The following is a 13891-nucleotide window of genomic DNA, read 5'->3' as shown; positions in this document are numbered from 1 at the left end:
CCATTTTACAGGCACGTGCAGCTCGTTGAACATGCATGAAGAGACAGTCTCTACATGGTGGCAGCTAGCTGGACTCGACTTCTCCCCTTTTGGTGCAGAAGAGCTGGTAGCGCAGTTCGTTCACCTCACCAGTGCTGCTATTACCGACATATATGCGACAGGTGACTGCTCAATTTTCTGGAACAGCTCATCACTCACATTCAATGACTGCCCCAGTCAACCAAAAGTATATTGGCAGGAAATGTCCTTTCTCACTATCTTCAGGGCATTCAGCTTCCCTCGACCGGCGAATGCACTGACAGTGTCGCAGCCTGTGAAGGCGTGTAGGCCAATTAGGCTGTCACAGATGCTATCTCTAAGTGACCTTCACAGTTTTCTGATATCGACAAACCGAGTGCGGTTCTGCGTCCTGTTGTATGTGTCGGGTTATGAAATTTTGATAAAAATAATAAAAATTAATAATTTTCCGAAAAATGCGCAAATCACATTAATTATGTTAATGTGTGTATTAATATGCATAAATTATGATGATGCGTGTAATTATATGCATAAATTATGATAATCGCTGAGATAATCGTAGTAATTTATGCGGATGCTTGCGATGATGTTAATGTGTGCAGTTGTGATAATTAGGCTCAGCTTCGTTTATCCAGAGTTGTCAATCAGGATAACACGATTATCATCGATTAAACGTTTACCGATTATCCTAGTGTGTGTTATGATATTTAAGGTCACCAGTTCAGATCTCATCACAGGATACAGCTTTTATGAATAAGACAGTTTTGCATGGACTTGGAAAGAAGCACTCGAACAGTTGGTGTTAAGCAATTTTATTCTAACAAGCATGTGACATTCTATCATGCAGGTCAAGCATGCGTCAATAATTCAGGAATAACCAAACTCTTATGCATTTGCGATACTATGCATTCGATTAATATGAATAACTAAAATTCTTATGCAATTACGATATTATGCATTTGACTAAAATGAATGAATAAACACTTATGCATTTGCGATACTATGCAATTACCTAATATGAATGACTAAATATTCCTTATTCATGTAACTCGACGGCAGCACTGCTTTGCACGATCAGTTGATATTGAACGCACCACCTCGAAATGGCAACCCTTTTTGAAACACAAAGATAACTTTTGAAAGTCTTATTCGTGTGCGTGTTGTGTGTGCGTTGTCCCCTCGTAATGTTAATTGTGTCGTTAGCTTGTGGGGTGGGGGAGGGATTATACAAACAGCGGCCAGAAGTTTTCTCTGGGTTGGGCGTGGCCGCTGCTGCTCCCTCGCTCAGCGTGTCGCTCGGCTTGTGCGCTCTCTCTCTCTACCGCTGGATGACGAATTGGCACGACGCTCGGTGACGCCCGGTGACGTCCGAGTCGTGCTGCTCTTGCGCTCTCTCTCCACTGCTGGATGACGAGTTGGCACGACGCTCGGTGACGCCCGGTGACGTCCGAGTCGTGCTGCTCTTGCGCTCTCTCTCCACTGCTGGATGACGAGTTGGCACGACGCTCGGTGACGCCCGGTGACGTCCGAGTCGTGCTGCTCTTGCGCTCTCTCTCCACTGCTGGATGACGAGTTGGCACGACGCTCGGTGACGCCCGGTGACGTCCGAGTCGTGCTGCTCTTGCGCTCTCTCTCTCTCCACAGCCGTTTGACCAGGCTTTCTCCACTGCTTCGCGCTCTCTGCTTTGCACGCTTGGTCGATGCTTGGCGATCTCCGCCCTTTTACAGGTTGATTGCTTGTCGTCACTCTCTCTGCTCCGTGCTTCCTTTGTTCGTGCAGCTGCCAGCTTCACTCGCACTTAAGTTCGTTCTGCGAGAAGCGACACCTGCTATCGGCATCGGTGTTTCGTTTCCTCACGACGCTCCGCCAGCCGGAGCACGGCTGAAACCCAGCCCCAACTCAGGTTGAACTCAGACTTCTGCGACTCGAACGACTCCTCCTCGTTCCATCACTTCTCGAGGCACAACCGCCCCAGCTCTCTTGCGAGCCCCGTCGCAACACCGCGTCACAAGCCGAGTTGCGAGACTGAGCGCGACTCGGACAGACTGCTCTCAGACTGTCACTTTAACGATGTCTCGTCGTTCCATCTCTCCTCGAGGCACGACGCGCCTCCGCTCTCTTGCGAGCCCCGTCGCAACACCGCGTCGCAAGCCGAGTTGCGAGACTGAGCACGACTCAACCCAGACTGCTCCTTTCACGGTGTGCGCCCGTGCCTAACTCAAAACGTGACTCCCCTCTCTCCGCGTCTCTTGCGAGAGAAAACAAACAAGACAGAGTGAGAAGAAGCAGACACCCCACCCCCCTTGTGACCTTTTGCTCCCTCCTTGCCCGTCAGACCCCGCTGGAAGACAAAGGTGGCTGAGGAGATGTTTGTAATACATTTATGTGGTCCTGTGTGTTACATTTATTCTTGAATTATATTTTATGAGTTCCTTCGGTCTTAGTATCGTGGTAATCATTCGTCTATGTTTAATGAATATTCGTAATGATTCTCGTCACATTATTATTTTGGCTTCGCCAAGTTTAGTTCTCCAGAGATTGGTGTTTATTCTGAGTTATATTTTAATGTCCTGAGGTTAAGCGTAATTATGTTTCCACTTAAGCTTTCTGGAATTCGTACTCTTTAGTTTTTATTTTTATTTTTTTTGGAAGGTCGTGTAGGTAGGAAACATATAATAATAATAAAAAAATATTATTGTTTGTTGGTTAATTATCTTTGTTAAGTTTCTACTTTTCGGTAAGGAAAACGTTAAGAAAACGCGAAGTTTCAACCGTTATTTATTCTGCCCTTATCTTGTACATCTCCAGATGTCTTGGGAGGCTAGTCCATACATCTTTTGTCCATCTGGATGTCCATGACCTCTTTGTGACCGAACTCTCAACATTTTAACCGCCCTCCATGTTTCATGGATTCCTGGTGTTCTTGTGAGGAGAAGTGAGTTGTTTTCATTAATTAATTAAAAAAAAAGGTATATATATATAGATTAAAAAAAATTATTATATATTTTTTGAATTGTTCTTAATTAAAAAAAAGGGTATAGACACAACAATCCGCCCGTTTTAAAATTATCAGGGGTCGATTTGGCCACTGGCGAATTTTCAAACCAAGTAAATGCCCTTTTTTTTGTGTTATGAATCTATAAGCCGCCCTCACTCTCGGCGGTTATTTCTTACGACGCGCGCATATGTATCACAATCGTAACATGGTTACATTTGAAATAAGCAAAAGAAATAAAACACAACGTTAAACATCGGTACTAATCCATAACGCATTCCTTCAAAAGCGCGCGCATATGTATCACAATCTTAACAAGGTTACATTTGAAATAAGCAAGGAAAATACAACAAAACTTTAACATCGATATCACCAGTTACATGGTTCTCATACATCATAACTCCGACGGATATTAATTTTTTTGTTTTTGTTAAATCCTGGGAAACGCTAGGTAGCGGTTTCGAACGCATTTTTGCGTTATTTTCCTCCTGTTACATCCTTGCAATCTTTTTACCAAGTTCCGAGTGTCTGGTTTACCACTTATCACTTTGATCATTCGATCACGGTTTTCCGGTTCGTTTTTGTAATTTCCCCTCTCACTCTCTCGCGTTGTGGGAGTGTGTGGTGTAAAATTGTGCTGCACATAATCAGAATTCGCGCACACAACCAACTTCTGTACTCCGTCATCACTGGCATTCGCTCTCTCTGCGATTACATGCACATTTGCCGAGTCAGTGTGTCGATTTAATTCTGTCCCTCGTAATGTTGCCCTCTGTTTTTACGAGTGTGTTGGATTTCAACACCATTCCCGTTACGTCATGGACATTCGTCTCCATTTTAGCACTCCGATCCACATAAATTTTGGTTTCCCTTGGATATTTTCCATTCAAAGGCTCATGCCTGCGCTCCTCAGGGCGTGTCCCTGCTGTCTGTTTTTGTACTGTCCGATCACGCTTCAATGCAACCCTGTCCTTGTATTCGATCCGCGCGTCATTTACGGAAGCACTGTCCACGTTTTTGCCCGCCCTGTCACTTGCAGCCTGCCTGTATTTCTCATTGAGCTTCGGGTTTAATACCTCGGCGGGTGGGGCGCGTGTTGGCCGCTCGCTCGCGCTCACTGTGGGTTGTTTATCATGTATTTGGACCGCATTCTGTGTTATTCCTCTATTCCCTCCTGGTATAGCCGGTGGAGGAATTGGTCGGAATTGGATCGATTGTGTTTGACCTCCCATCCTACGATTCTTCTGCATGTTCGCATCCATACCTCCGCGGTTTGTGTAACACCTTCCCGCTAGGTGGTTATCTTGCCATCTCTGTGCGTAATTTGAACCTTGCGTGTGTCGTGGGATGGGGTGTTTATATGGTTCTGTTCTGAACCTCTCCCTCCTACGATTCTCGTACATTTTTGGCCCAGTGTTTTTCCCATTTGGGTGCCAAATTTTTTTTGGATTGTTACTTCGCCATCTCTGTGGGTAATTTTGACCTTGTGTGTGTCGTGGCATGGGGTGTTGGTATGGTTCTGTTCTGAACCTCCCCCTCCTGCGATTCCTCTGAATGTTCGGCTTTGTGCCGCTCTCATTCTCGTGCCAACCTCTCTCTGGTTTATTTTGCCACAGGTGCGTGTGTGTTTGCTCTTCTAGGCATTGTGGGACTGTTCGGTGATTTTTATTCCTCTCTGAGAGGCTGGGTTCCTTATCCCTCTCCCTGTGTTCTGGATCCGAATTCTGATTCTTAGCTCTGTATAACCATGCCATGTACGCCTTGCTCTCTATGCGGCGTAAGGATGCGGTTTCTGGATTCAAAACCATTCTCACCCTTTCTGTAATCTCTGGGCTCAAGGATTCAAAAAACATAATTTTGAACATTTTATCTCCTTCGTGGTATTGATTCACATCGCCTGCATAATACGCTCATTTAAATTGTACGAGGTAGTCACGTGGATCTTGGTCCATGCCCTGGGTCATCGATTTTACAGCATAAAACCCCTCAGTGAGTGTCGAATATTCTCCAAACTTCCGAATCACTGCCAGGCTCAGTTGTTTAAAATCATTTCTAACCTTGTGTGGTAGTGACTTTACCCATGGGATAGAATCTTTATTTAAGCTTCGTTTCAACAAACTCGCTTTTTCATCCCGTCTCATCAACCCTCTAATCATTGCCTCCTCTTCCACTGTTGCGATATGTGTGTGGATATCCATAGTCTTATTGTGGGGGTCAAAATCGGGAATTCTGACTAGAGCCTTGTCCATCAATTTAAGGGTTTTACTGTTGAATAAGTATTCCGAAAGTTGATCGCCGTCAGCGTCATCATCAAACAAGTTATCATCAGGCAATCTGTCACTTTTATCTGTTCTGTGTCGGGCGTGATTAATCGGTGTGCATTTTCTGTGTGCGCGCCCAATGCCGTGTCGCTCGTGTTGCCATTTCCCTTCAGTTTTTGCCTCTGCCCTTAGTGGAGCACGTCCTGTCGACTTTACTTTAACATTTTGCTTCCCTCTATCTGTGAAGTTGTCAATCTCACATGTTTTTGTTTGCATATGTATCTCTCCATCCCTTCTCTCGAATTGTGAGGGTTTCTGTTTGTCAAGGATTTTTTGTTCGATATCCATAATTTTTTTGCGATTAGTCCCTGGACTCTGTCCACGTACCCAAGAGTGTGATTTAATGTTACTTCCATATTTATTCTGTGGATCCACGTCTGTGAGTTTCGCTGGTGTCGCGAGCACTGATTTCTCCTCCCTTACGATGGTGTGAGGACATTTTTCCTCGTTTATTAGAGACGATTTATCTCCTGTTTCCTTTCCGAATTTTCCTTCATTCCACAATCCCTGTCTGTATGCCTGTGTGAAAAGGAATGAGTCCTGTCCTGCCTTCTCTGCAGCTTTTGCATCGTGTTCGCCTTCGTTACATTTTATCCAGTCAATTAGTTTCCCCCGAGGTGTGTTCGTGTTATCGATACAGCTCCCTTCCCATATGTCTCTCTGACTGTACTGCTTTGTAACAGATTGGTCGGTACGTTTTAATACGAGCTCGCAGTATCCCGTAACCCATTCAAAAATTATTCTTAATCCAAGCATCTTAGGTATGGCAGAAGTTACTTTGACATTCCTTTTCAGAGTACTTATAAAACAATTATCTCACAGAGTGTGGTCAGTTTGACTCGAGCTATTCTGTAATTTTCCGATTCAGAGTGTGTACCTCTAACACCATTTATCACAGGATGCAATCGGTTTGATACGATATTATCTTAATTCCACTGTCTCTGTTTCAACCTGCTATTCTGGGTTTTAACCTTAGAGGGCGTTTTTTTTTGTTTTACGCCCGTTTACAATCACAATGCAATGTTTGATCCCGATATTCTGGTTAACACGTAGTGGTTCATTCCATCATCCATGCAAAACACTGTCTGTGAGAGATCCCGGACGACGCCACCCATTATGTTGTATGTGTCGGGTTATGAAATTTTGCTAAAAATAATAAAAATTAATAATTTTCCGAAAAATGCGCAAATCACATTAATTATGTTAATGTGTGTATTAATATGCATAAATTATGATGATGCGTGTAATTATATGCATAAATTATGATAATCGCTGAGATAATCGTAGTAATTTATGCGGATGCTTGCGATGATGTTAATGTGTGCAGTTGTGATAATTAGGCTCAGCTTCGTTTATCCAGAGTTGTCAATCAGGATAACACGATTATCATCGATTAAACGTTTACCGATTATCCTAGTGTGTGTTATGATATTTAAGGTCACCAGTTCAGATCTCATCACAGGATACAGCTTTTATGAATAAGACAGTTTTGCATGGACTTGGAAAGAAGCACTCGAACAGTTGGTGTTAAGCAATTTTATTCTAACAAGCATGTGACATTCTATCATGCAGGTCAAGCATGCGTCAATAATTCAGGAATAACCAAACTCTTTTGCATTTGCGATACTATGCATTCGATTAATATGAATAACTAAAATTCTTATGCAATTACGATATTATGCATTTGACTAAAATGAATGAATAAACACTTATGCATTTGCGATACTATGCAATTACCTAATATGAATGACTAAATATTCCTTATTCATGTAACTCGACGGCAGCACTGCTTTGCACGATCAGTTGATATTGAACGCACCACCTCGAAATGGCAACCCTTTTTGAAACACAAAGATAACTTTTGAAAGTCTTATTCGTGTGCGTGTTGTGTGTGCGTTGTCCCCTCGTAATGTTAATTGTGTCGTTAGCTTGTGGGGTGGGGGAGGGATTATACAAACAGCGGCCAGAAGTTTTCTCTGGGTTGGGCGTGGCCGCTGCTGCTCCCTCGCTCAGCGTGTCGCTCGGCTTGTGCGCTCTCTCTCTCTCTCTCTACCGCTGGATGACGAATTGGCACGACGCTCGGTGACGCCCGGTGACGTCCGAGTCGTGCTGCTCTTGCGCTCTCTCTCCACTGCTGGATGACGAGTTGGCACGACGCTCGGTGACGCCCGGTGACGTCCGAGTCGTGCTGCTCTTGCGCTCTCTCTCCACTGCTGGATGACGAGTTGGCACGACGCTCGGTGACGCCCGGTGACGTCCGAGTCGTGCTGCTCTTGCGCTCTCTCTCCACTGCTGGATGACGAGTTGGCACGACGCTCGGTGACGCCCGGTGACGTCCGAGTCGTGCTGCTCTTGCGCTCTCTCCACAGCCGTTTGACCAGGCTTTCTCCACTGCTTCGCGCTCTCTGCTTTGCACGCTTGGTCGATGCTTGGCGATCTCCGCCCTTTTACAGGTTGATTGCTTGTCGTCACTCGTCACTCTCTCTGCTCCGTACTTCCTTTGTTCGTGCAGCTGCCAGCTTCACTCGCACTTAACTTCGTTCTGCGAGAAGCGACACCTGCTATCGGCATCGGTGTTTCGTTTCCTCACGACGCTCCGCCAGCCGGAGCACGGCTGAAACCCAGCCCCAACTCAGGTTGAACTCAGACTTCTGCGACTCGAACGACTCCTCCTCGTTCCATCACTTCTCGAGGCACAACCGCCCCAGCTCTCTTGCGAGCCCGTCGCAACACCGCGTCACAAGCCGAGTTGCGAGACTGAGCGCGACTCGGACAGACTGCTCTCAGACTGTCACTTTAACGATGTCTCGTCGTTCCATCTCTCCTCGAGGCACGACGCGCCTCCGCTCTCTTGCGAGCCCCGTCGCAACACCGCGTCGCAAGCCGAGTTGCGAGACTGAGCACGACTCAACCCAAACTGCTCCTTTCGCGGTGTGCGCCCGTGCCTAACTCAAAACGTGACTCCCCTCTCTCCGCGTCTCTTGCGAGAGAAAACAAACAAGACAGAGTGAGAAGAAGCAGACACCCCCCCCCTTGTGACCTTTTGCTCCCTCCTTGCCCGTCAGACCCCGCTGGAAGACAAAGGTGGCTGAGGAGATGTTTGTAATACATTTATGTGGTCCTGTGTGTTACATTTATTCTTGAATTATATTTTATGAGTTCCTTCGGTCTTAGTATCGTGGTAATCATTCGTCTATGTTTAATGAATATTCGTAATGATTCTCGTCACATTATTATTTTGGCTTCGCCAAGTTTAGTTCTCCAGAGATTGGTGTTTATTCTGAGTTATATTTTAATGTCCTGAGGTTAAGCGTAATTATGTTTCCACTTAAGCTTTCTGGAATTCGTACTCTTTAGTTTTTATTTTTATTTTTTTTGGAAGGTCGTGTAGGTAGGAAACATATAATAATAAAAAAAAATATTATTGTTTGTTGGTTAATTATCTTTGTTAAGTTTCTACTTTTCGGTAAGGAAAACGTTAAGAAAACGCGAAGTTTCAACCGTTATTTATTCTGCCCTTATCTTGTACATCTCCAGATGTCTTGGGAGGCTAGTCCATACATCTTTTGTCCATCTGGATGTCCATGACCTCTTTGTGACCGAACTCTCAACATTTTAACCGCCCTCCATGTTTCATGGATTCCTGGTGTTCTTGTGAGGAGAAGTGAGTTGTTTTCATTAATTAATAAAAAAAAAAGGTATATATATAGATTAAAAAAAATTATTATATTTTTTTTGAATTGTTCTTAATTTAAAAAAGGGTATAGACACAACAGTCCCACACTTCTGGTAGATGGGACAAGTGATGTCTTTCTGGAAGCCAAGACAAAGCACCACGACATCAGTGTCCTCAGCTGTGATAACTGCCTTTGAGCCCATATTTGCTACATGCAATGCATGCAGGAGCAGACGGGTGTCAGCTTCTTCATGCGTGGAGTGCAACTCTGCTACTTCCTCACACTCATCTTCTGGCAACTTGTAGCAGGTTTCCTCACAGGTCATGTACAACACCTTTCCATGCAGCATCTCTCTGTATCGTGGGAGTTTCCACTCTTCCACCAGAAACTTGATGAGACTGGTCTTGTTGGAGGGACTGCACAGGAATTTTTTCCACTGCTGAGCGTGGTGTCCCCTTGCAAGGTTTTTGTACTGGAGAGTGGTGTCTACACCCCGGTTCAGTCATTCAGCATCTTTGATCGAAGTCTGTCGGTAGACATCAAAAACAACATCAATCCCCTCACTCTGTGCCGCCTCGTGGAGGACCTGGGTCAAGGCTGACTCTGCCACCTGTGTGTAATGCGAGCAAGGAAAGAGGGGGCGGAGTCTGGGTCACGTGAGGAGAAGGAGGAGTCAGGGTCACGTGAGAGAGAGGATTTAGGGGGAGAACCGGAAGGGATCTGGGAGTTGAGAAGGAGTGGAAACAGGAGGAGGCCACGCTGGGCAGTGGCGAGAGGGTGGCGCCATTGCCACGTGGTGGTAGGCCACGGCACCGTCGGTCAGCGGTGTACGTGGGGCACAGCAGAGCTAGTGGGATAGAGTTAGTGGAGTAGAGCTAGCGGAGGAGAGCTAGTGGAGTGTGGAAAGCTAGCCGGGCGTGAAGAGCTAGCGGAGTGTGCGGGGCACACAGAGCAGCGGTGTGGCTGCAGAGCGGAGCAGCGGTGTGGCTGCAGACGGAGCAGCGGTGAGGCTGCGGAGCGGAGCAGCGGTGTGGCTGCAGGGTGCACGGTGGAGGAGGTGCGGGTCTGAGCGAGGACGCCGCAGGGGCGAGAGAGACAATAACCCGAATAAAGGACAACGGAGACCTACACTGTCTTAAGAGTCCTTTATTACATTGGTGTCGGAAGTGAAACGGCATGTCAAAACAGCTCAGAAGAAAGAACATCCCTGCACCATCTTCTGCACCATCTTCTGAAGACGATCTTCCTCCGACGGTGGCGCTACCGACGTTGGAAGGAGGAGGCGAAGCAGGGACGAGCGACGCGCCGGGGGGGCAGGATGTTACCGGCTCAGCCGGTTTGCCATGGTTTCCGCGGAGGCTCATTAGCCGCCTGCCTCCGCTTCGTGTTACCCAGTTAACCCACCGGTGCTCGCAATGGCACCCGAAATGGTCGCGCCGGCGCCTCTCGCCGCGTGCACCCGTTACATGCCTTATGTACAACGAACATCGTTCTGCAATCCCGGCCAGTAAAATCGTTACTCAAAGTCAATGCGGTTTTCTTCTCACCCAGATGCATCAACCGCTTGTGCACATCATGAATAAGTTTTCCCCTCAAGCACAACGGTACCCCAATACAACATTTTTGCAACACGACATCCCACCTTACTCGGAGATCGTCTATGAGCCGAAGGAAGGGCCGATCCTCCGACCCTCTAGAACGGGAGGCCCGAAGCCACATTCTGGTAAGTCACAACAGCACCTATGCCCGCATCACTGGCATCGGTGTCCAACCAACATCTCTCCAAAATTGGGATCTGACTGGCGGTGCATCTGCTAAAACGTCCCGAAGCATTTGAACGAACGCTATACCTCGACACCCCCATAGGAACTTTTTACCCGTAGCGGTCAGTGTATGCAGTGGCCTCGCAATTGTAGCAAAATCCTTAATAAATCGACGGTAGTACGACGCAAATCCCACGAAGCTACGCACCTCCGACACTGTTTCCGGCACTGGCCACGTGCGTACACAACTCGTTTTCTCCGGGTCAGTGGCGGCTCCCGCTGCGCTGACAACATGACCCAGACGTTCTCAACGAATGGCATTTTCGGGGCTTAAATTTCAATTTGGCGTCCCGCACCCGGCCCACACAGCTTTCAACCGTTGCAAATGCCCCTAAAAATCCCTACTGACACAATGACATTGCCAAGGTATCTCAACATGACTCCAACTGCAATCCGACGATGTTTCAATAGGGACATGCGCCCATGGCGTATGTGACAACTGAATCCAAATGTGTAATTTTTATATTCCCACCCCCAAATATGTGTAATGAGCGACTTCCACGACACGTCGTATAGAGGGTACTTCTTCTTTATTACTCACACTGGGCACAACACAAGCCAACACTGGTTCTTCCTCCCACTGAATATACTCTAGGCAATAACACCTCTACTGGCTACACGCACAGCAGATTACTCGGCGTCATCCCCTCACCCTCACTCGTCTCCACCGCTAGCTGGCGGCATGACGACAATGGCGATGGAACCCACGCAGGAGATCTTCCACGTGGCTGGACGACGGAGAGAGATGTCGGTGAACAGCGACACGCCAGGACCCAGGACCCCACACACGAGCCCCGAGTTGTGGGTCCACTCCTCCTTATATCCCCCAGGCGTGGCTAAGCCCCGCCTCCGGCCAAGCCCTCTCGTGGAACCTTCGAACAGGTTCCTTGAGTATCTCGGCTAGTCCCACCTGTTACCTTTGCCCCAGATACACCTCCTTCCCTGATTGGTTGTTACCTCTTTGGCCGTACCCATGAATCCCTTCCCAGGCCAGCAGGTGTCACTCTGTCATGTCAGCAGGTGTCACCCTGTCATTACATCACCCCCCTCTCATAAAAAACATAGCCGTCTTGGCTAAAACCAACGAAATTTCAGGTGAGGAACACCCTTGTACAATGTTAGAGTACAGCAAAAAAAGAGATTAACCCAGCAACGACTCGGGGTTTTCTTAAGTTAAGCGGAACAATCCGCCGAAATAAGCAGAAGCACCTCACAAGGCAAGGGATGACGAGAATTTGCGAGAGGGAACGAGATGGGGAAAAGAGAGAAAGGAAAAAAATCACAATTCAACAACCAAGCACAATCCCCCCTCCCTTAAACAACACACAGGAACATTCATATTAACGGAATATTAAACATTTAGACCGTGTTCGCGACGCCGGTCCATCAACAGGGACGGTCTCCATCTTTTGCACAGGGGGTGTGCACACCGCTGGAACCCCCGGAGAAGTAGGTGGCAACATTGGCTGCACAGGTGCTGCAGGTTCGGTGGCAGCAGGCAACTTCTCCCATTCGGTGAGGCTTTGAAGTCCGTCCACTGTCATGGGCTCGGACGCTGTGGACGGCACGATACAATCCTTCTGACGTATGCCCTCTGCCCACACCATCACCGGCTCGTGGGACACAACAGACACCAGCCATATACTGTTTGGAGATGAAGAGTCAACCCGAGGAGGAATAAATGGTTTCAACCGAGATGGATGGACAAACCAATGGCAACGGCCCACCCGTACACGCACACACTGTGGCCTTTTGACCTCGATTACTTCCACGGGACCCTGCCAAGGCTTATGAAGTTTGGGGGATGTACCTACCAGCACCTGCGGGCAATGCAACCATGCGCTGTCACCTATGGACCACAGCAGTATGTGATCCCGTTTCCCCGCATTTCGCTCATTAGCCGCCTGTGCTTTGGTGGTGTTCACTTTGGCTGCTTCCCGAGCTGCCGAAATGCATCCCAGCGTAATCTGCACGTGCCTAGGCAATTTGGATTTCCCCTTTTCCTGCGACGAACCCAATTAAGCGTCCATAGGAGATACATTTTTCCTTCCATACATGAGAAAAAACGTTGAGAATCCCGTGGAAGAATGGGGGGCCATCCTATACGCATCGCGTGAACCACCTGACAGAGCAGAGATGTCAAAGTCCTATTCAGTCGCTCTACCACCCATACATCTGGGGATGGTATGGCGACGTTCTAATTTTTTTAGTGCCCAAAGTGTCGCAGACCTCGCGTAGCAGCTTCGACGAGAAATTCCACCCCTGGTCAGTGAGCAACTGCTCAAGGGCCCCGTTGTCAATTATATATCCGTACAAAAACGCCTCAGCAATCGTAGCCGCCGACTGGTCAGGCAGCGGCCAAGCCATAGGCCATCGTGATAAATACTCAACCATCACCAAGAGAAATCTATTCCCTCTTGGAGTGGCCGAGAAGGGCCCAAGGATATCGAGCACGACCAACTCGTTAATCCGTGAAACTGAAATGGATGGCAGCGGAGGCTGAGACTTCCTCAGCAGTGGTTTTCTACTCGCACACTCTGTACATCCTTGGACCAAGTGGTACACATCACTTGACATACCTGGCCAATAATAATCACGCTGTAGCGTTAGCAGGGTCTTCCGGACCCCGAGATGCAACAATTTATCCTCGTGCACCACTTGAATCAATATACCGCGAAGGGCAGTGGGGACGACAACATGACAATGGTATAATATATCTTCCCTCAATATCAACAGGTCATCCTGAAGTACCCGTCAGCAGGCACAGGAGCATTTTGTTCCAATTCCGCGTGACGCCGCAAGGCCATCAGGGAATTATCATCCAATTGCTCTCAAATCCATTAAGAGCGCATTGGGTGCAAAACGCTATCCGCAGGTGCAAACACCTTGGCGGGCTCAGCGTCGTCGGACGCTGCCATGAAGTAGCTGAACTCGCCGTCGGAGGTTTACAATGGCCCGCACCGAACGAACATGCACAGCTAGACGATTGAGGCAACCGGGACAAGCATTGCAATTGAGGCAACCGGGACAAGCATTGCAATGCCGAGCCCCTTTAA

The 13891-nt window shown here is 47.6% G+C and overlaps 1 long non-coding RNA gene across 1 annotated transcript in view; it reads right to left on the bottom strand.

Annotated features, from left to right (window-relative positions):
- Nucleotides 1-814: 814 nt before the first annotated feature.
- The window catches only part of LOC144728978 (uncharacterized), a 29937-nt gene continuing 16860 nt past the window's right edge, over nt 815-13891 (bottom strand). Inside the window, exon 2 of the long non-coding RNA XR_013587603.1 lies at nt 815-12390. This is a non-coding gene — a long non-coding RNA (uncharacterized LOC144728978). The remainder of the gene's footprint in view (nt 12391-13891) is intronic.

Source organism: Lampetra planeri, chromosome 30, assembly GCF_965212315.1.
Source record: "Lampetra planeri chromosome 30, kcLamPlan1.2.h2, whole genome shotgun sequence".
Classification (NCBI taxonomy): Eukaryota; Metazoa; Chordata; class Hyperoartia; order Petromyzontiformes; family Petromyzontidae; genus Lampetra; species Lampetra planeri.
Note: the sequence above shows the minus strand (reverse complement) of the source record. Positions and strands in the feature narration are given on the sequence as shown.